The 22,449-nt window shown below is 51.1% G+C and overlaps 1 protein-coding gene across 1 annotated transcript in view; it reads right to left on the bottom strand.

Moving 5' to 3' along the window:
• Positions 1–22,449, bottom strand: part of auts2a (activator of transcription and developmental regulator AUTS2 a) — a 238,564-nt gene that overhangs the window by 32,107 nt on the left and 184,008 nt on the right. The window lies entirely within an intron of this gene.

Here is a 22,449-nt window from a genome sequence, read left to right on the forward strand (position 1 = left end):
AAAACTAAGAGGACGCCCTAGATATGTCAGAAATGGTCACACCTGTCTGCAGGTGGACAGGGGTGTCAAGCCCAACAATAATTGAGGGGATTTGAAATGCGGTTCTCACATGAAATTGTCATCAAATTTCCCAACGTGAAATGCACCGTAATGATGATAATCAACATAAATATGGAACACAATATTTTTTTTCTTATGTCTGAACACAACATTGGCTTTCGGAGCAGGTAGCTTACTTCCAATTCGCCAGAGACATCGGGGCATCCTAACAATTCAAATCAACGTTTAATGCGTCTGCATGGTTGAAAATGAGGTAGGTATTCGTGGTTTGGATGAAAACTAAAAACAAGGGTTTCCAACTGCAGAATGTAACTTTAATTTTCATAATTTGAAAACCTTCATGTGATTTTGCAACAGTTTCCATGGGGTATAAGAGTCAAACATAAATACACACTATGCTGTTCCACTGCAAGACATACAGTACCTTAAAAACCCACTAATGTCGACTACTGTAGTTTTACTTAATTCATAAACCAATAGTATTATTAATGTGCAATTTTACTATGCAACAGCGTATAACCCACTGTCTGCTATGTAAACAACTGCAGGCACAAATCAATGCTGAAAAAGCATGACATAAATGTTCCATCAAATAAATCTACCACATTCCAAATGTTAATTTATAACATACATCGTATATGCATGCATTTTCCCACAATAGTGTTATGGTAAGGAAATAGGAAATAGAAACGCGACGCGCATACCTCTGATGTGGCTGAGATGGCAAGGAGGAAAATAACAAGTCAAGATATCACTTTCGCGGTCTAATAAATATGGCCCCGTTTCACATTCTGCTTGTCAAAAATGTAATCCACAAACAGGCGGCGAATTCAACTCCGTTTAAATTGATGACAGCCATGCGATAAGAAAAGCCTTTCCAAGAAAATTCCAACGAGAGACGAGAAGCGCTCACAAAGCTACCGTCACCGTGCCCTTCGGACAAAGAGAGCCATGTGTTTTGCCAGTGAAGGCATAATCAACACCAGAGTCGCAAATCCCTCTAAGCACGTTTCGTCTTCCGTTCAAAACGGGATATACATATCTTAAAAGATGATCCTATTCATTAAATCCGTGGTCAAGAATAAGCAGGATCCGAAGGACTGTGTCAGGGCGCGCAAGAAGGCTGTTACATTCGAAGGGTCGCCAGATCGATCCAACAAAGCGCACACAAATTTCCTCTGCAGCGCGAGGGAGACAAAAGCAAACGTAGAATCACACGAATTCGAAAGGAGATCCCACTTTATTTACGTGTTTAACTGAAAAACTCGCGTCTTGCGGTAGCTGTTGGTTCCGTCGCTGAAAGGGAGACTCTCATCCGCTCTGAGCATCAGACAAACTCCCATTCATCCAAGATGCCTGAGCGGTACTCGGCTGACGGTCGGGCCCTCCCACTTCCTGATTCTAACCTGACTTGATTCAACCTCGACCTCCTCTCCTCAAGAACACAAACGCACGTGTGTTTCTGCTTCCAAGGGTCCAAATACGGTTCCAACGACCGCGCGTTCCACAGAACAACCGTGCTTGAGTGTGTTTGCGTTAACGTGAATGGAGCTCTGAGAAAACTGCTTGCACTAGCAGGACTGGAGAACTACAGAGGAAAGAGAGAGCGAGAGAGAGAGCGAGAGAGAGAGCGAGAGAGAGAGAGAGAGAGAGCGAGAGGCAAAGGAGGGAGGGATAGGGGGAGGGACAGAGACTAGAAGGATATTCTTTCTTTCACTCTCTACTGAGTGAGATGATGTCAGCCACTAATGAATTCCCTTGTAGGGTGCTGCTACCATGAGGTGAAGGAAACAAAACATCCTTTATGAGTGGCATGCAGCCCTCAGAGCTCCCAGCCCCAGTCCTTCGGTTGGATCAACTCCCACTTCACTGTCCTGGAGGGAGGTCACACTGTACTATTGAGTCAACCTCCGGGACAGTAATCCACACTGATGCCCATGCAGTCCAGGGCACACACACACACACACTGCAAGCTGCAAATCCCACTCGACACTGTCTCTCACTGGCATATGGCACCATGGCCAAGTTCAGAGGGATTTTGTCTATGTTGGAACCGCAATATAAGTGAGTTATAAGAGGATCGTGGGGCAGTTTTAGGGAGAACGTGGCCTGTTCCTTCTGAAGTGAGGCCCACTGGCTGGTTTGTGCCGTAGAGCGTCATTGAGCCTCTCTCTTCGGATCCATCTCACCAATTCTGGTGCTGCTGGATACCAAACAAAAACAATTCCAATATCTTCAGCTAATGTTGGACTTTCCTGGTAAATCGGCTTAATGGTGCGGACCTTGCACACCATAGCTCGGCTAATCAGCATTAACCCCCTGTCCAGGAGGTCACTGGATCAACAATGGAGGCACATAGGGAGGACCCCTCCCTCCCTCCCTCCCTCCCTCCCTCCCTCCCTCCCTCCCTCCCTCCCTCCCTCCCTCCCTCCCTCCCTCCCTCCCTCCCTCCCTCCCTCCCTCCCTCCCTCCCTCCCTCCCTCCCTCCCTCCCTCCCTCCCTCCCTCCCTCCCTCCCTCCCTCCCTCCCTCCCTCCCTCCCTCCCTCCCTCCCTCCCTCCCTCCCTCCCTCCCTCCCTCCCTCCCTCCCTCCCTCCCTCCGGCTGCCTGGCCAGCCCAGCCCCCAGAGAGCAGAAAACAGACTTAGCTCATAGCTGGGTGCTAATCCCTCTCTCCCCTCCCTCTCCTATACCATGGAGGGAGAGAGAATGGCCCGACAGAGCGGGAGACGGCCGTTAAAGAAGAGATTCCACTGAGCATCCATGTCTCCCGGCCAACCGCTCCTGTAGTCCCCACCTTGATATCACCCACGCTACACCGAATGCGATTCAAACCGCTTACAGCTGTCACCGTTCCAGGAAAGATTAAACCTGTCATTTTGCTGTTTAAACAATGTTTACTACTCCAACCCTCTTTATAGCTCTCACGATGCTTGGCAGTTGAAACAGGTTGTCGAGCAAACGATAGACGGGGGTTCTCTCCTTGTGGCTTGCCTGATGCTAATCTGTTTATCGGGAGACGGGATCTCTAGATGAGTATCAGCAAGGAAACAGACACACCGGAGTGACACAGCCTCGAGGGGGATAGTCCCAGACCAGCAGCCAAGCCTGCAGAACCAGCCTGTTCTCTAGTTCCCAACCCCAGCCTCCAGTACCCCAGGGGAGGCTCATTCTTCTGACACAATGGGCCTGGGAAAACGACAGAGCTCCACAGCTCTCCATTACCGCCGTGTTCAGAAGGGGCCGGGGGCCCCGCCTTGACCGCCACTGGGCAACCGTTGAATAAATGATGAAGCCATGTTGACAAGTATCTGCTTTGAACATCTTGAATGTAGACGTGCTTGACGAGCACTGGAAACAAAAGGGATAGGGAGGCGGGATATCAGCTGGAGCTGGAACACAATCGACGGCAGCTCAAAATGTCATAAGATGGCGGGGCCTCTGACTGATGTCTCATAACTTTTTCTTAAAATGGGAATGAGAATTGGGTGTGAAAATCATGTCAATTTAATTGGGCTGCACTTCAAACAGTCAAGTTGCCCCAGAGCTATTCTATAACGACTGTGGTAACAAGAACAAAATCATACATCAGTACACTCCTAAAAATAATGATTCAATTTGAACATGCAGACTTGACGCAAATTCTGTCTGGGAGTTAAACGGGTTACAGGTGTAATCCTTGTTGTGAATGCAATACTATATAATTATATTAAGTAGCATAATTAACCCCCATGATTCAGAATTGCGTTTGTTGTGGTTGAGTTTAGTTGCCCAAAAATTGGTGGCGATTAAACGTCAAGTGTTTCCAGTGGCCTCAGAGGCATGACATGGTTGGTTGCTAGATGTGTGTTTATACTGCTACCATCGACGAAAATGGCTACACAGCTCCTCGCATGGTTCCATGGAATGGCAGCCATCAACAACTCCCAGCTCCCAGTACTAAACGATCATTATCGGGTTTGAGAGCGGCCTCAAGTCGGTGATTACGGCTCGCCGCCACACAAACAGCGTCCGGACCTCTCTCACTATATATTATTTTTAATTCAAATGAAATGATGACAGACATGAAGAAAGAGAGAGCGAGAGAGAGAGAGAGAGAGAGAGAGAGAGAGAGAGAGAGAGAGAGACAGAGAGAGAGAGAGAGAGAGAGAGAGAGAGAGAGAGAGAGAAAAAAGTCTCTGCTGTTGTAGCCAAGAAAATAATATAAAGTGGCACTTTGGTATGGAAAAGCACTTGATGCCTGAGTATGAGAGTTCCTAGATCAAACATCATGTCTGGAGTTACGTTATGTATGCCAGTAATTGCTGTCTGTGCCTCTAACGTCTGTCTATAGACCATCAACCCACCTCACTGACGTTTTGTCATCTTTTATTCCGTTTTTTTGGCCTTGATCCTTCACTTCAAAGTCACCAGAGCGTGTTTTTCTTTTACTCCGGTTTAATTTTACAGGAACTCTTTCCTAGATTGCAATCACAGGAGACCGGCTCCCTTTCATGAGTCTTCCTGCCATTACGGCAAATCTCCTCTCATTTTTAAATAGTACTGATAAGTGTAACATGAGTGCTGGCGATGTAATATGTTAAAAGCTCTTATTAAATTTGCCCGTTGTGTCTGGGCGCTGTATTCCCCCCCCCTGGCTCCCAGCATGCTCGTGGTGAAAAAAGATGTGGAAACGAAAGCACTGTGAAAAGAAAAAAAATCCCTTCATGCCATTCAGAAACGACAGCTTCTGAAGGAAGATGGCGGACGCCATTTCTACTGAGCTGGCCGTCACAGACAGAGAGACTCTCGGGTTCGCAAGTCACCCTAATGACACCGGAGTCCTAACTAGAGTCCTGCAGAACAAGGCCCGCCACAGGGATTATCAGAGAGCTCGTCTTCTCTGGCCAGCGTGGGCCTTTTGATCCACTGACGGAATTCTGAAGCATCCGGCCAAGAATGCCTGGGTGATTCTGTCCACGTTCTCCTCCAAGCCTGCCTTGGTGCTGCCTCTCCCGCTACAGACACAGGGTGGAGGAGCGCGGGGGGGCCTCCTAGCCTGCCTCGCAGGGACACAACACCCCACACACACAACAAGCACCACAGTCTGGTCTGTGCTCGTTCCATCCCAGTAATAACCAAATGTAGTCGCCATGCAAAAATGGAGAAGCTACCCAGTGTCTGCCACCACGGGGGGAAGGAGGATGATGAAATCAAACACGCTACATTCAAATTCCTCCTTTTCAAGATGAGGCGAGGATCCTTTTTACAGTCATTACATTCAACCTTATCTCTCCGAGCCGGAACTGGGCTGCCAGTGACAACTGCCTCTAATCTCTCTCTAACTCCCCCCCCCACCCCCCCCACCCCCCCGCCCCACGACAAGCAGCCCTGACAGGCCCTTTCTTCCCAATGCCTCAGACACGTAGCCAGACATATATTAATCTGTCACTCAGTGCTGGTATTAATGGGGGGATGACACATGCGCACACACAGATACACACACACACACAGACACACACACCCGTACCGAATCAGAAAGAGAAAAACGACAGGTCTGTGAGGTGTGTGTTCCCAGTTAGAAGGAGTAGACAAGAAGTCTGAGCAGGGGCCCAGGGGAAAGGTGGAAAACACCATTCCCTTGCCTGTGTGTATTACACACAGTCATATACCTGGCAAAGAGACCCACCGGCTTAGATAAAACATTTTTCCCACTACACTCCGCCTGTCACGCTCGGAACAGGCGCCCTGCAAATATGAATGGCGGGGAGACAGGCACCTGACTTCCCTCTCACGAGTCTTTCACACGCACGCCGGAGCGGGTATTTATCACACAAGAGGGATTCGGCGTTTGTGAATAGGGAAAGAGATAGGCAGACGCGGGGACAGAAGCGAGCTTTCGTCAGATACGGCCAGGACGACAGCAGCGCTGGAGCAGGTCTTCTCCCTCCACTGGTGGCTGTCGGGCTTCCCGGGGCTTCGAGATAGCAGCGGACAGAGGGTCTCTCTGCCTCCCTCCAGCTGTAAGCCTGCAGAGCCACTGCTATCTGGTCATCAGGATCCTATCTCTCCCGAATTAACAAACCAGACAGGGCTGTTGGACTACTAGGCAAATGGGCTAAGTAAAGTTTGACATTATCTCCATCTGGAAGTCCATAATCAGGGAGTTGACATAGGGTTGGCCAAGTAGTCGTTTGACAGCATGAGTAAACCCATTCTGTTGGCCATTACGCCAATGTCCCTTCCAGGGACTCCCTTTCCAAAACAAACCGGACAAGAAAATTGGTTTAACCTTCCCTCCTCAAATGCTTCGGTTACGTCCTTAATGCATTTTTTCCCCTCCCCCCCCCAGTCGCAGTAGAAATGGGAGCCCCTTTTGTCTAAATTATAGACATGCCAGAGAGAGTGGGACGCCATGCCAGGGGTAATTTCAGGCCAGTCAATCACTTCTCATCCAGGAGACCAACAGAGAGAAGCACTCTACTGCAGTGAACGCACGCACACGCACACACAGACACACACACACACTCGTACATATGCACAGCCACACAGTCACTCTCCCATGCTGTTAATGTCGTCTCAGTGTGTGGCAGGCCTACTGTCATGGCCGACTTGGAACAATACAGTCTATCCGATCTGCACTGTTATCAAGCAATGCTACTTCCAAACGACTGCCGCTGCTTGTGATCAAATGGGTTCATATGACAGACGACCAAACACTGTGCTGAGGGTAACTTTGGGGGCTGCTGGCTCCTTGAAGGGAGTTCTATCGCAAAACGGGCGATAGCTTTCAGCTGCCTTCAACCACGACGAGGCCCAGGACGGGTCTCCATATTCCAAATCTACTCCAAATATCTCCCCCCCCCCTAAATCTCTCTCTCTGAAGTCTTGCAGCGGAGCCACCCACCAGACACGAACCACAAAAACAGAAACACAGTAAAATGTCAAAGCCCGGCTTTAATTTCTGCCCCCTAATCTGCACACAAGTCTCCATATTCACAGAGGCACAGCAGACATCAGTAACCAGAGAACTACAGAGCTAGCACCCCCCCCCCCCCCCCCCCCACGAGGCTCGACTTAATTCCAACCAAGAGCCACTACGTTGGCCAGGATTATAATTTTCCCTTTGTTACTTCCCTGCACCGCACAGGGAGCAAGAGGAGACGGCCAGAGAAAAGAGGCTGAAACAGAAAAAGGGGACAGAGAGACAGAGGGAGACAGAGGGAGAGAGAGATATAAAGAGAGAGAGGGAGAGTGACACAGAAAAAGAAAAGACACAGAAAAAAAGAGAACCAGACAGGGAAGTAAAGGGAGGGAACAGAGAGGCGAAAGGGAAAATGAAAGGGGGGAGGGGGGGAGGGAGGGAGGGGGGAGAGAGGGAGGGGGTGCATAGCTGTGTCTGTGAAGGGGACTCACGGCAGGAAAGCACTGAGGAAATCACCAGGAAGGGCCGTATTAAAATCTGTCTGACCTGCGATAGACTCCTGCAGGCCTCGAGCGATCTGCCCGACTGGAGAAATATGGTCTGGGGGATTGGGCCTCCGAAACGCTCCGTCAAGACCATTCTGTCAGGCATGCAGTGAGACAACCCGAACCTCCCTCATTCCCTCTCGTCCCCCCCACCCCCATCCCACCTCCCCCCTCCTCTCCTCTCTCCCTCCCTCCACTCAGCCCCGACCACTCCAGGCTCTTTCTCTGCTGAACTGCACCAGAGTGGGGGCCTGATGATATGCTCTCTGGGGGGACATAAGATGGCCCCAGACTTCAAAAGCCAGCAGACTGACAGACAGCAGGGAGGTCTCCCTCCCTCCCTCCCTCCCTCCCTCCCTCCCTCCCTCCCTCCCTCCCTCCCTCCCTCCCTCCCTCCCTCCCTCCCTCCCTCCCTCCCTCCCTCCCTCCCTCCCTCCCTCCCTCCCTCCCTCCCTCCCTCCCTCCCTCCCTCCCTCCGTCCCTCCGTCCCTCTCCCTCTCCCTCTCTCTCTCTCTTGGCCCGGGCCCCCGCTGGCCCTAGAGGGGTTTCTAATTGCATTTCACAGGGACTGAACTAAATAAGGGCCTTGTTCTGCCTACAGTAGCCACCCTGCAGGGGCGTGGGGGGGGGGGGGGGGGAGAGGAGGGGTGAGACTGGGGAGGAGGAGGAGAAGGAGTGGTTTGAGCCACCTCCTGTTCGTGTGACAGAAAGCTTTGACATGTCAAAATCCACAGAGACAGGGCTAGGATATCCAGCCCCACCCCACCCTCATATTCCCCTTGGTGATGGTAGAACATGGGAGACGGAACCAGAGAAGGAGGGCTGTGTTAAAGACATAAGGAAGACATTTCATCCGCATTGAGAAAGAATAAAACTCAGTTCCCCTGTGGAGGAGAGTCCCACACACCAGAGCCTGTGTGACCTACATGTGGGACTGGGACGGGAACAGCCCCGCCCCTCCGCTCCCCCGCCCCTCCACCCTGTCTGACTTTGGACAAGCAGGGAGCTTCCTCTTTGAAGCCCCGTGCATTTAAATATTTCATGGCCCTCATCTCCAGACCCTCTCATCGGGTATGTGAACTTTCATTAATAGCCCGGCAGAGTGGTTTAGCGTGAAGCTAATGCCCCATCAGTTTCACAGATCTGAAGCCGCTCTTTAGCCCATCTCCTGTACCCAGCCTGCCGGCTCTGCATATCTAGGAGGATGATCTCACTAAACGCTGGTAGCAATTAAAACAATTACAGATAAGCTAAGTGTGTCAAAGCCCTGGCGGAGACAACAGCGTGTTTACAATGATTAACACGCAGCGTTATCAGTGGGGATGGTAATCAACCATGCCTAACACACCCCAAGATCACAGGGCTCTTTATCTGTGGCTATCTAGGGGAGGAGAAGGCGGGGATACGCTCTCAGGGACGGGCTTGTCATACGTTGAGCTGTCACTCTGTTGCCCCCGAACCCCCCCCCCCCCCCAAAAAAATGGCGTCCAAAATCTCTTCGTTTTCCCGTTCGGTTTGAGCCGGTAGGTTTGGCGGCGTCCTTTTGCCGTAGAGCTGCAGTCTGACAGCCGGGAGGGGGGGGGGGGGAGGGTTCTCTGACGGGATCAAAGCCCCAAAACATCAAAACAAGAGGCCTTATTTCCATGAATCATCATCATCAGTGCGATCAAAAAAGGGCTCCTTTCAGCCACTCTCCAGACCCTTGTTCCACAGCCTCAGCCGATCAACCTCCTCGCCCCCCTCCCCCCCCCCCCCCTTTCCTCCTGTCTGTCGCCGCTGTCTATTTTGATAGAGGAGCGTGCCGGTACATTTCCACAGGGGCCTGGTGCTGGCATGGCCCCCTTGCCCCCCAGCCCTATCTGTGCCCCGGGCCTGGGAGCGTGACAGAAGGGCCGGTTGTCTGACCCTCATAGAGAGGCCTTTTAGTGGGCCTGCGTCTGCCCGCCGGACACATTCCAGCTTTCTCTTCCACAAACTGACACTCGCGGCCCGGGCCTAAATGTCCACATTGTGAAGCAGCCCTGGCGGCAGGACGAGAGAGTCACATTCACCGTGAGTGAGACAGAGAGAGAGAGAGAGCCCAGGGCACTTACACAGTGTTCTCTATGAGTGAATGGCATGTGTACACATGTGTGCGGACGCGTTTCGGCGGGCGGAAGTTTGTTTATTTGTGATTTGTGTAATTGTGTCGAACGAGGGAAATTTAACGACGTGTTTTGCGAGGAGAAGTACGAGGGTAAGTGGACATGGGGGAAAGACTGAGATGTGTGTGGGGACAAGTGCACGTCTGTGTGGAATAGTATGGCCCCCGCTTGATGGGGGGGGGGGGAAATGGCCCGCGCGAGAGGTGTGTTAAAGTGTGCATGTATGTGTGTGTGCGTGTGTGTGTGTGGGTGGGTCGGTCAGGTCCCAGTGGGACTGGGTATAGGGCTGGCGTCGCAGGGAGCCAGCCGCCACATCATTTAGCGCTAAGCTCAATCATCAGTGCCCGTCTCAGCCGGGCTTAGCATGCGCAGTGTTTACCAACAGAGGCTCGACAAGAGGATCTGGGGCTGCTCGCCGCCCATCACAGGCCCAGCCTGTAAGAGGATTTCACACTGGAAACAGGGACAGCCCGCACGGCTCGCCCACAGAGGGAGTAGACAGCTGCAGAAGCTCGCACAGACGCAAACACACACGCAAACACACACGCAAACACACACACAGCGAAGGATCCAACACGCGCTGTGGAAACTCCGAAACACACTCGCTGAAGCACACAAAACACACACAAACTCCAAAAAGAATAAAACACACACATATGGACACTAAAAGACACACACACACACACTCCTAAAGTACACAACACACACACACACACAGAAAAAAGCACACAAGCTTTCTCCCCCCCAAAGCCCCGCATCAGAGAAAATATCAAATGAGCGAGGGAGTAGATAATCCTTCCTGGAAACCCAATAAAAAGAGCCAATTGTCCTGCCAGGCAGATTTGCCGTTGGCTAAGACACATGCAGACTGGTCGGCCCCAGGGCCAGCAGGACTGACAATATCGCCGTCATCATATCATGTGGGATGTTGTCGTGCAAACACGCAGCAGGAGCGTAAAGGCTCGGGTGAGGCCGCAGGCTGCTCCTAGGGGCTAACGTAACGTTCAGGCCCAACTGAGAAGAAGCTGGAGCCAGGAGAGGATCATGTGTGGGTCAGAGGACTGCATGGGGTTTCATCGTTCGACCACAGCTAGCAAAGAGGGGGGGGGGACAAACACAGCAACACAAAAACAACCACATATCTAACCTCTGAATCATTCAAGATGGAAGTTGCGATGGCTCTTTCGAAGTTCCCCAAGTCTCTATGGCTTGGATGCTTGGACCCAGTTTACTGGCTGGCACAGCTCCAAACACAAACACAGCCTCTAAAGCACACACACACACACACACGTACACGTACACACAAACACAGATACACACACAAACACAACAAGGCGGAGGCTCCTCGATCCCAGGAGCTCCGGGCCGTGGAGAGAGGCGCCCAGGTCCACGGAGAGGATCAGCGAACACAGATTAAGACGCGTCCCAGAGCAGCTTAGAAACAAGGAGAAAGGAGTCTCTGGGGTGTTGCGTTTCCCTGCCTCCCTGCCACGGAGGTAAACAGTTTGTTGTGTGAAAAGCTTTTCATTCCCCACCCCCTCTATAAAAGACCTGTGCACAGAGCCACCATCCACAGGGGTGGCAGGGAAATCCAAACAAGCGCTGAGCCGCGGCTAACGGGAGTTAGCGGTGTTAGCGCCGGTTTAATTGAGGGTGTTCACAGACGCATCGGCTGGCATGAGAGGAGGCGACTCATGTCTTTGTGTTCCTCTCTGGCGCGGAGTGATTAGTCTGCTCCGATGACCACATTGTGGCTGTGTGGCAGTGGAGGGCGGTTGGCTGCCCTTCAGGAAGTCTTTTGTGGCGCTGACCAATGGAGGCCGGGGCTGCCAACTCCCCCCCCCCCCCCCCTAATGATATTAGAATAAGGCCTTTCAGTGGTGCTGGGCCGAGTTCGAGCTGTGGCCTGGCTGAGCAGGAGACCGAGAGGGGGAAAACTGACATGACTGTATTTGCCTTCGACAACTAACACTGAGGTTCCACAGAGGCTTAGGGGCACAGTAGCACCTGACACGTTTAATGAGTTCACTCATGGAAACGTACCATAAACACACAACGCGCGCACGCAAACACACACACAGACACACTGCTGTTGGGGGTCTTCATGAGGCCCCGTGAGGTGACAGAGGTGTCAAAACAACATATTGGTTTCCCTCCACTTAGCTGTGGTGTGGCTTTGTTCCTCATGCTGACGAGCATCACATCTGATTTGCTCTGCATATCGCCGATGCATTTTTCAAGAGTTACTTTGAAAACACCGTGTTCCTCGGCATTAAAAAGCAATTTGGCACTCCCAGGATTAAAAGCTCATGTTATATTGAAGGCTACACTTGGCACAAGCATGAAAAATTGAGCAGCCCCTTATATTAACCAGACTGAGCTGTGCACACAGCATTTAAAAGACAACATGGATTCTTTTAGCATTACTAATTAATCTGCAGCAAAGCTGCGGGGATGCTTCACTCAGGAGTGTACACCTTTACACGCTGAAAAAAGTCTATATTACAAACATTACCTCCAGCTAGAAACAGCTTAAGCCTTTGTGTTGCTAACCCAGCTCCGAATGCGATAAGAAACCTTGCGATCGCAACGGTCATTCTTTGTAATGTTTACCTGAACGAGTTCTACCATTTTCTCAGCCAAACAAACTCTTCAATACAAAAGGTCAAGGTTGCGCCTTCAACAGTACATTGTAAGACACACAGCCCACTTGCATGAAAAATAAAACCAGAGGGTTCTTCAGCTAACTCCAACATCATGCCCCTCTCCATGCCTCCCGCAGCCCTCCAAGAGTCCTGGTTCTTCAGCTAACTTCAACATCATGCCCCTCTCCATGCCTCCCGCAGCCCTCCAAGAGTCCTGGTTCTTCAGCTAACTCCAACATCATGCCCCTCTCCATGCCTCCCGCAGCCCTCCAAGAGTCCTGTCAATCTTGAGTGTCTGCCCTGCAGGGTGGAGATGAGGGGGGGGGTTGCACTACAGTTGAGGGATATCAGTGCCAGGGCACTCTCTCCCTCTGTCTGCTGAAATGTGAACTCATTCTGGGGTGAAGCCATCCGCGAGGGCCTGGTTAAATATGTATAATGGTTCTGCCTGGACCAGTCCCACTGGGCTGCTGAAAGTGGTAGACTAGAAAACCTGTTTGGGTTGGCTGTGACACCACAACGAGCCCCATGATGCCTCACCCATCCCCCCATCCGGCCTTCAACCAACCCCCCCCCCCCCCCCCCCCATTTCTGCACCGAACTACGATAGACCACAGACACTGGAGAAAGATCAAGAGAGATCAAATCCCATTTGATTTGGGGGCTTGTAGAAGGTGGGGATAGTGGACCATATCCTCATTTAAGCATAACGATGGCCTCTAATGATGGCCGTAATGACACTTTCAAAAATGGTCATTATTGCTCTTTTTTTTTTTTTTTTCGTTTCCAGCAGCGTATCGTCGCCCGGACGGCCATTAGAACGATAGGCTTTGGGTCGACGTGCGAGAACTTGACCTACATGCCTCAGTTAGTATCTCAGAATTCACCGGCACATCTCTCAGTGCTCTAGGACAGCGGTCCCCAACCTTTTTTGCGCCACGGACCGGTTTAATGTTGCAATATTTTCACGGACCGGCCTTTAAGGCGTGGCGCATAAATACATAAAATAAAATGATACGACCGGCATACAAACGGTGGCATTTTCTAAATACAATAATAAACGTGAATCCACTGTGTACTCTTATGCAACTTTATTAGCAGCGGCCTCGTAACATCGTGCCAACAACATAACATGAATCCTCTCTGCCCTTATTATGTCCATGTCTCTGCGGCTCTGCCCCGCTCTGCCCCAAACACTCTCTGGTCGCTATGGTAACATTTAAACATGCCTTCAAAATAAGACGCAACACAAAAACAAATATTGAAAGTGCATTTTTTTTTAATAAAACTGAAATAATGTAATTATTTATTCTTTCTCTGCGGACCGGTACCAAATGACCCACGGACCAGTACCGGTCCGCGGCCCGGGGGTTGGGGACCGCTGCTCTAGGACACATACTGAGCATCTGTTTATCCACCCCCCTGCCCCCTCCCCCCTCCGCCCTCCCCCCTCAAAAACAAAGGACATCAATGGTTGAGTGGCACTGTTCTAGCCATCAATATTTAAAATAGCAAACTGGCATTTAACCCGTGGTCCATAGAGCACCAAATCTTCTTCAGAAGCCCAGCATTGCTAGCAGACACCTCTACCTCTGCCAGGGCATACAGACCGCCATCTTGTGAAGTGTCTCTATTCTAGCCTGCATTGCTATGTGGAACCTGTTCCTCCATCACATGGTCCAGATCGCCCCGGTACTCCAGCGCAGGCTTGATAACGCAATCAAGCGGCTTTGAGGCCCAATGATCCTCCAGAGGCTGTCCTAATGAGGGGAAATGAAACCCTGAGCCTCGGCCTCAGCTCTGGTCTCTGATGACACCACATCTCAGAGAGAGGAAGAGAGAGAGAGAGAGAGAGAGAGAGAGAGAGAGAGAGAGAGAGGGAGAGGGAGAGAGAGAGAGGAGGTGGGAGGGTAGAGGAGGGAAATACCACACTAACAAAGTCCATCCATCATACGCCATAGGGGGCTGGTAGCCAAGGGATGTGGAACAGCATTTTGCCCCATGAGATCTTCCCCAACACTGGTGTGGGTGTGTGTGTGTATAGGGGGGGGGGGGAGGGGGAGGGGTTGTTCTGGATGTCTCTATGTGTGCAGAGTGAGGAGGTTCATGCATACAGTACATCAATATAGACGAGAATGAGAGCAACACATTACCTGTCTAACAATCTTTCCCTTCTTCCTTCTCTCTCTCTCTCTCCCCGGCTCCCTTTCGCCCTCCCTCCTCTCTTTCTCAGTGTGGAGGCTGGTCATGTGTAACTCGGGGAGAGATGAAGGTGACTGTGTCTGCCTGCCTGCAGTCCCGGCACCGCGGCGACGGATAATAATGAGCTGGATCAGTGCATCCATCATCTATTACCATACCGCACTCCACAGAACCTCCCTACCCTTCCCCTTCACACCGCCCTAGTCCCACGCACCCCGTCCTCCACCTACCACCACGACGGCTTCTCAGAAGCGACGCCCGCTTCATCACAGGACGTAAACCCGTTCTTTTTTCGCCGCCTCGCCCCTGCGTCAGGGCCCGTTCTGGAAATAGATCTGCACATTTGCGAGGGCCACGCGTCGAGCCGGACCCAGACACAGAGCCACGGCGGCTTGGAGCAGCGTGATGTCATCCTGTGTGATGTGCCTCATTAATATTAGCCTTCTGGGTGGCTGGTGGGAGGGATGGCGACGTGTCCGCCATGCTGAGCAGGACTCTGGGGAGGGGGGCTTTATGGAAATCGGCGCGGCGCTCTCCCCCCATCTCTCTCGCGGGCTCTCTGAAGGAGGAATTAAACCACTCTTGATCCAGGTTAGGTACAATATGTTTCCTCGAGAGCCCGCTGGATGGCTGAACCCTGAGAGCAACCATAACAACAACAACAACAAACTGACAGGCAGGAGGGCGAGAGGGAAACAAACTGCTCCTGCTGCACTGCATCAGTCAGTTAGTGGCTTAGGTGTGGAGGTCGCAGAAGAAGAAAAAAACAGTGCGTGCGCAAAAACACACCATACCTGCCAGTAGGGATGTGTGTGTGTGTGTGTGACCTGAACACTCCAGGAGAACCACACCTGCAGCAGCTGTAAGGCCTCTTTAAACGCTCACTCTTTCAGCACTGATTGCTGGCATTGTTGCCGATTCTTCGACACAACAGACCTCCCGTTGTCGAGCGCTCCGACAAACACACAGTCACCTACACGCCGTCTGAACGACAGGGGATCCTTCCTCTCCTATTTGAATAACTGCCCTGTCCGTTCACTACAATGGTCCTCTCATGCCACAGTCAGCTCCAACCACTCCAGTCTCTCCAGCACACCGCATCTTCACGCCAGCCTAGTTTTCATGGCTGACGATCGATGCCAAGGCCCTGTGTCAATCCTAACAAGTGTTTACTTGTGTTTTTTTTTCCCTGACACCTGACAAATGAGAACCAGGGGAGGCTGGGTTTGGGGGAGGAAGGGTGAGGGGAGCACAGACTGCCTCCCACACTAAAGGTCAACTCTAGACACCTGGCAGGGAGCCAGTGTGTGTGTGTGTGTGTGTGTGTGTGTGTGTGTGTGTGTGGGCTCCTGTGTTTGGACAGGGGGAAGCTGTGCAAGAGTCCTCAGTAAAAAGGTGCTGAGAGAGATGGGATCTAACCAGGTCAAGTCTTTATTCTCTCGTTATGGCTGTTCTTACGCAGCCCAGGACAAAGTGAGCTCTCACACGTCCCTTTCTTACTGCGCAAGAGAGCTCGCCACCAATGCTAGCCGCTAACATATAGGGACATCCTGTAATACGCTCCCCCTGCCAGGCGCCCCATCGAAACACACTGCACATCTTCTGTGGTCAGAGCATGTTTAACAGATTACAGTTTACCTCAGATACTTCACAAAAAAACATTTCATTTATGAAACTGTGTGATTTACAGAGACAAAATAAAAAAAAGGCAGGGCAGACATTGCGGCCTTGTCTGCTCCTTCTTTTCCATCGGCTGGAAGCCATCACCTTTCCTATTAGAAAGATGACAAACGGATCAGGCTGCAAGAATCTGAACGCCGCACTGCACTGGAAAGCTTGACACTACAATCGGGGGCTCCGTCACCCGTGAGCCATGTGTGGACACGCAGGTGTCCTCCAGCACACGCGCGCTCGCGGCAAAATGTTTTCGTCTCCAGGTATAAGGCAGCCTGCTGAGCTCATTAAGCCCTAACACAGGGGAGAGTCTAAAACATGGCAACTCTGCCTGGCAGAGACAGGCACACCAGCACAGAGGAAGTCAGCCTTTTACGCCTTTTGGAACTGAGGTTTGAGAAGAAGGAGGTGTATGTGTGTGTGTGAGCGTGTGTGGTGTGTGAGGGGGGGTGTTCTTACGCTATTAGGACTTGAAATAACGACGGCGAATTGCCAAGCAGAAATGATTTGATTTGTGCTTTCAGGTCTAATAAGGAGCCTGGAAGTGTACCAAATGACTGCAGAGAGAGAGAGAGGGGGGGAGAGAGAGAGTAGGTGTGATGGAGCTCCTAATTGCTGTAACTGCACCTAGAGACTTGATGATTTGTGACATCTTATCCCGCGCACTGCGCTAACACTAATAACTGTTAATTAACTGTAGCAAAGATTCTGGGGAAAGAAAGACTCACAGACTCACAGACTCACAGACACACACACACAAACACCAGCATCTTGTGTGCTTCCTAGATTAAAGGCAAGAGTTCCCTGGGGGACATGTGTAACTGAGTGAAGATGCTGGGGAGGTCAGGAGCCATGTTGCTCGCTAATGCTTATGGGCATACTCTAGCCACATCGCTATCAAATGAGAAAAACAAAGAGGACAAAACAAACCACTAAAACTGTTATGGAGCGATTGTTTTCAGTTTGATCTGACTGTGTAAATCTGTTATCCCTAATTGGTCCACCAAGACAACAACAAAAGTCAACGTTCCATTCGGAGGCAAATTCTAATTTTCCAAGCAGATGTTCACAGATGTCGTTTGTGCCATTTAGGGCCCCCACATCTGCAACCGGGGCTCTTTAGCACAATGACAGGAAAACGCATGTGCTCAATGCTGTCCTAATTAAACACAAAGTGTTCAGCGGAGGTTGATCGATGTCCCCCACTGCCCCGACCCCCCCTTTTGTGCAACTCTGCATGCCGAGGAGAAGGCTCAACTCTCCACGGACGACATCCCGGACGTGTGCCGTACAGTAGCCTGTAATGAGAGAGTGCGCTGGGGCAGGCCAGATCCATAGTGATGAATGGTGCGATCAATCACTGAGATGCCCGATGAATCTGTGCGTTCAACAGGTCAGGAATACAGGGACACCTCCACCAGTTGACATGCTCACAATACGAGGCTAATGAGGCCTTGGACTCTCCCGCCTGATCGCTAGGTTGAGTCAGGTCTGCGGCTAGGCTTTCCCGTCCAACCGTAGCGTATAAATAACGAGTGCAACATTTGAATGTTTTAAAACGTAGTCCTTGAGAGTGCTGATAAGCGTGCGTTCCCCTTCTTCATCCGCGGGGCCTTCAGCAGGATTCTCTGGGATAAGGGAGCACAGTGTGCGCCGAGGGCTGACTTCCTGTTCGCTTCCCTACGTCTCCAGCTGTCATGTTTCATGTGTCCATCACAGCTCGGGCCTGGTGGGCCTCTAACATCGCCACACACATCAACAACAACAACAAAATCAACAACAACAACAACATGTCCCAACTGCTGTGACTGTTTACCACCCGACTTGGCCCGCCCCCCAGCCCCACACACTGTCCTCCACTGGCCCAGGAGAACACAAACACAGTGTCATCAGACGTCCCTCCTCCTCCTCCTGATGTCACTGGGTCTTGGAGGGCTTGGAGGGGGGAGGAGGACAGTTAGAGACCTTGGGGCACCTTGTGCACACACACACACGCGTCTCCTGTAATAGCCTGTCATTTGTCCGTGACATGCCTCCGACGTGCCCCAACGGCGGGCGAGATGTCCCATTTTTAAATACCGGGGGCGAGCGAGGTTGCACATTCTGACGCTACATATCCACATGTCTCTATTGAGTCCTCTCCAGTCCATTAAGCTTCAGGATACAGCGGGGCCCACGAAGCACGCTCGCCTCGCCGCATGACAGGAAATAAGAGCAAATAGACCGTCGAGTCGCGCCGGTGAGTGTCTCATTGTTATTCCACGGGGGCTTGAGTGTGCGCCCGTCGCTGCGAGAAGCACCGACGAAGGACAGGAAAGATCGTACCCCTGTCTGCTGACGATAAGGAGGGTGGTTTTGGTTAAGTGGAGGCCTTAGTTTAGTCACACAACACTTCAGGCCCCACAGCTCACTTATCAATGTTCTATCTGGCCAGAAAAACAAAAAACACAAAACACTAAACAAAATCGCCCATTTCCTCCTCATTTTCACATTGATAACGATGCCCGCTCGGGCTAAGGAACAACAAAAGATGTTTCCGGAAAAGGGAAAAAAACAAGATCTTGCGCTCGGTGGTACTTACAAAGAGGGAAAAAGGAGACAGCTTGTGACAGGTTTCTGTTTCTCGAAACCTTAATCCCTTTACAGCTGGGTGTTTGACAGGCTCGCTATTGGAGTGTGATCTGGTGTGTTTGTACACAGTGTCGAACAACTAGCTGGCGCGCAACGCTTTCATTCCTGAGATTGCGCTGACGTTTTGACAGATGATCGGCGCTGGCACGCAGCCTATCTGCCAGCCTCGTTAAGCGTGGAGAAGGGAGATTATTCGTTACAAAGCCAATTAAGGAATGCTTAATGAAGACATGCTACATCTATCTGCCTCCTTCTCCTCCTCTGAAGGACTGGCGCGCGAGAGAGGGTGTGTCGATTTAGCCGGGAGGGGTTCATCAAAGGCACCTCGGCAAAAAACAAGATATTTAATGAAGAAGAAGATGTCAAAACAAAACTTGGTGTTTGATGATTGCCGTGCTGTAAGTGCCGTCTAGACCTCTCCGTTGCGTAACCACAATGCATACTGTACTAGGCCAGAATGATGCAAGACGGCATTCTAAAGTCCTACTTAAGTGACAGTGACATAGTGTCAGGGTACATGACGGCACTGCTTCAGGCAATGGTACTAAGACTTTGGAGAACTGCATACTTTGGCCGAATGTTTGCAAGCTAGTCAGGCAAAGAAAAATGTGAGATTTTCAAAAGCAGTTCTTTTAAATATGTGCACTGGCTTCACGCAACATGCATTGTGAGAATTCAGATTGGGTGATATCAAAGTTCAGTGCATTTGTTGTGCTGGTCTTGTCTGTAACTTGTTTGTTACTACAAGTACATGTTTTATATTTTTTATGTTTACTGTCGCTGTTTATATCGTTGATATCTGTACTTTTTAGGTTTATTATTGGTCATGTTACTTCTTTCTATATTAATTTATTATCTTGACTTTTTGCTCGTCTCTCTGCTACTCTGGTCTGGGGAGCGTGATCTTTGAGGATGGATCACACAGCCCTTCATCCCTGGCCCACCTCTGCTCCTCCCCTACAGAGAGACTCTGCATGAGGCGTGGAGGCCTCCACCACCCCTACAGCACACTGCTAACCCCAGAGAGGCCAGGGCAGAGAGGCTGGAAGGCCGCGTGGCCTCACAGTGGACCACAGCTGAAAGAGCCAGAGTGGGGAGAGAACAGCTCCAGGCTGTCCTTGGTGGTGGGAGAAGAGTATTAGCAATGTTCAATATGAGACTCCACAGTATGACTGGACAGTATTTTCTTCAGTATTTTCTTCAACCCAGCCCAAAACCAGTGGGCTGGTTTTGGGCTGGGTTGCGTTGGGTTAAAGACAAGCATGCTCTGAGGTAACAGCTACGATTACAGCTGAAGCTACAAGATGACGCAGCACAACCGTTCAAATCCAAACCCCATAGTCTTTTACTAAATTACTGATTTCAGTGAAAACCATGTAGAAAAAAACAGGGCTAAAAGGCCCACATTCCCCACTAACATGCCAAGCCAGCTTAAGCCTGGCAAAACAAGGGCAACATTTTCTAATCTTCAAAAGCCTTCTTTATAAGTGGGTAATGAGAGAGACCGCAATGGAAAAACAAACCATTTATCCCCCCCCTCCAAACCAGCAATCCCCACCCCAACAAGTGAGTGGAAACATATGGTCTCTATGGGGCTGGATCGTACCATCTGGGAAGGGCGGGGGGAGATGGATTGGGGGTGTCGAATCAAAGACAAATGCACCGTGGGCCGAAGTCTCCTCGCATGCCCTGACGGAACCCTGCTTAATGGAAACACACGTTGGGAACATGTTCCCCTCCGTGTCCACGGTTCTCTCCCTACCTTCCCTTGGTGTAATTGCTAATCAAAAGGGAACTGCCGGCAGGGCTCAGGGCACGATCCGGAGCTCTAATGGTTGGCAGCTGGGACAGCCTGACTACACAGAAACAGCTGAAACAGCCCCGCCGCAAATTCCTGCGTTGAAAACTCTCTCCCCGATATTGGGTGGAGGTCACGGATGGTTGGCTTAGCTCGGGAGAGGAATGGTCTCCAAAGACTTTGCTGCCCCTCAGGGTCACCCCACTGTGGGATGATGCCACAGAGATGCAAAATAACCCTGAAAAGGTTACATTTTTTGGACTATGTTTAACATGGAGCTGACAGAGCCTAACATTAAGGTAAGACTAAATAGCCTGTGTTCCTGTTGTTGATACACTGCACAGTGATTCAATCTACTGATTAGCATCGTCGGAACTAAGCTTTGTTTATTAGCCTTTGGCTTGTCTACATTACTCTCTAACGGACTACAAAGAAGCATTCTTATCATAAGTTGCAGGCTGAGGTTGAGAAGCACAGCACCTGAGGGCTATGTATTCGGCTTCGGGATTTAGAGTCTTACACTAAGCCACCCTCTCCCTCCCTCCCTCGCCTCCATTCCTCTCTCCCTCTCTCCCTCTCCCTCTCCCCTTTGGATCACTTTCTCCTGGAACGAGCATACAAACAGCAGGTAAATGGCTTGGAAGCCAATAAAAGTTTACAAGATCAGCTGCAGTGTTTATTAACTTACAAACAATATCCTGCTTGGAATAATTCAGGAGCAGGGTTTATGGTCTATGACTTTGGGGTGGAGAGGCAGATGAACGCACACAAAGGACACATTTCCTCCGCGCCCCCGAGGTGCAATCATGTATTTTAATGTGGGCTGCAGATAAGGCGTGACACAGAGCTCACCCTTCCCCTGGGAGGCACGGAGGGGCGGGGCCCGGCCATCCCTCCTGTCCAATCACATTACTCCGGGGGGGGGGGGGGGGGGGGGGGGGGGGGGGGGCTGCAGCCTCGCTAATGTATTCCCAAGTGGTCCCGGGGGGAGTTGTAGTCATAACGAGCCCTCTCAGGCCCTTCCCCCTCTGCCCGGGCTGCGTCCTGCAGCCTGGAGGCCCAGCCTCCCCCCAGAGAGGCTGGGCCCCACAGGCACACGCTGCAGAGTAATGATGCCATTGTCAGCTGGGCACCTTGGTGGGCTGTTAGCTGGGAGGGCGGCTAGGAAGATTAGGCTGGCATAGCAGCAAGACCCGATAAGGCGTAATCCGGGGAAGGGTTGTGGGGGCCGGGGGGGGGGGGGTCAGGAAAACACAGCCCTCTAATCATCATTTTTTCCTGGAGTATGGTGTGGTGTCTTGTCCCCCCGTCTCTCCCTCCCACACTCTCCCTACTTTGGCCCAGCTCGGGGTTAGCCTACCACACACAGGGGAGTGGCAGCTGGACTGTGGTTAAAAGCCGGCTTCAGGAAGTTAGTCCGTCGGCAGGCCAGCCAGGGCTACACTAGAGCGAGCAGTAACTGGCTGCAGAGAGCCTATGAAACACCCAAGAAACGACTTGATCTTCTTCGTTAAGCCAGTTTAGAGAGAGAGAGAGAGACATGGAGAGAGAGAGAGACATAGAGAGAGAGGGAGAGAGAGAGAGACAGAGCGAGAGAGAGAGAGTGAAAGAAATCCATTTTCTTTAAAAGTCTCTGGAACAGATGGAACTAAATTAATTGCACCATTAGCCCCCTCCCCCCCCCGATAGACAATACCGGAGTGGTTTTCCTTCAACGCTGCACGCGTGTTACAAAGTACTCTTCGTAAAAAGCCAATTACTGCAACATTTGCCGTAAAATAAAGGTTGATTTAATGGGCAATAAACACAGGTTTGAGACTGGTGGGGGCACGGTCTCTGAAGGGGGCA

This window comes from Hypomesus nipponensis, chromosome 5, assembly GCF_054491055.1.
Source record: "Hypomesus nipponensis isolate SF chromosome 5, ASM5449105v1, whole genome shotgun sequence".
NCBI lineage: Eukaryota > Metazoa > Chordata > Actinopteri > Osmeriformes > Osmeridae > Hypomesus > Hypomesus nipponensis.